Source organism: Lycium ferocissimum, chromosome 2 (genome assembly GCF_029784015.1).
Source record: "Lycium ferocissimum isolate CSIRO_LF1 chromosome 2, AGI_CSIRO_Lferr_CH_V1, whole genome shotgun sequence".
NCBI lineage: Eukaryota > Viridiplantae > Streptophyta > Magnoliopsida > Solanales > Solanaceae > Lycium > Lycium ferocissimum.
Window position 1 is genome coordinate 33,077,046 of NC_081343.1, and position 1,498 is coordinate 33,078,543.

Consider the following 1,498-nt stretch of genomic DNA (forward strand, 5'->3'; position numbering starts at 1 on the left):
CGTAATTAATGGTTGCAAACATTGATTAAAGCCATAAACTTTATCTAACTTGGGAAAGTACTTAGGATTTGGTAAGAATAAATAACAAAAACTCAAGGCGTTAACCCTTGTTTGATAAATTTACTTAGGAATAAAAGGAGTTTACTTGGCATAATTAACCGCTCTTCATATCAACTTTCTTATATTTGGAAAAATCATAGAAAGAAATAATCTTTATTTATTGGGAAATAGTAGAGATTCACATGGAGGTTAAGTGCATTCATATAATGATCTATTAGAAGTATATCAAGATCAATACCCATGATCATACACTTTATGTGACGAAGACACAACCTTGGTTTCTTTTACCGTATATTACAATCCAAAAAAATTAGTTAGCAAATAGTCATAAACAGCCAACTTTCTACAAAATTATCGGAGTAAGACAATAGACCTAAACAAAGCATTCTACGATTTTAGTAACCTTTTCACACCATATTCCCTGTGGGATTCGACCCCAACCTTGTTGGGTTACTATATTTGATATCATCCGCTTTATGCTAATAAAAGGTGTAATTTGAGCGTATCAAATTTTGGCGTCGTTACCGGGGAATACGGTTTTGAAATTACTAAATAGTGTTTGCTTTGATTGAAGCCTTTTGCTTATTCCATCACACCTTGTTTGCTATTCCTCGTGAACAAGGTGAACATGAATAAGAATCAGCGAAACCAACGTGAAGCAACTGGTAACCAGGGTGGTCAATTGAATGATCCCGCGAATGAAACGGATGAAGAGAATGCCTTCGCTAATCTTATTGCTGAGGAGCACTATGCATCTGTTATTGTTCATCCTCGGGTTGAAGCTTCTAGTTGCAAAATTGACTCCTCTCTCTACCGGTTGTTGAAGCTTGAGGGCTACTTTCGAAACTCTACCGAGAATGATCCTCAACGACATTTGCAGAACTTTGTGGATGTATGTGCTCATTGTATCCAAAACAATGTGTCACAAGATGCTATTCAGCTTAGGCTTTTCAAATATTCCTTAGCTGGAGAAGCAAGAACATGGTTCGAGAAGGTTTCCCGAAATTCTATTACTACATGGGCAGGGATGGAGACAGTCTTTCTCAAGAAATGGTGTCACGACCCAGCCCCGTAGGCCGTGACTAGTGCCCGAGCTGGACACTCGTACACACCTGTCAACTATAATCAGTCCACAACTAACCTGTTAAGAACTTATACATACAGAAAGGCAAGACATCGCCCCAAAGCTATCACATATATATATACATATCCCAGTCACAATTTTCAACAGATAATATCATACATAAGCCGGCAGGGCTGTCATAACATAGGGGAACGTCCCAAACACAAATCACACAGACACAACCGAACAATAACTTCTCACAACCCATACATATGTCTACAGACCTCTAAGAGTAGCGACAGTATCATATGACGGGACAGGGCCCCGCCGTACCCCTGAGTAGACGTATATATACACAACGAAAGTGTCCGTACT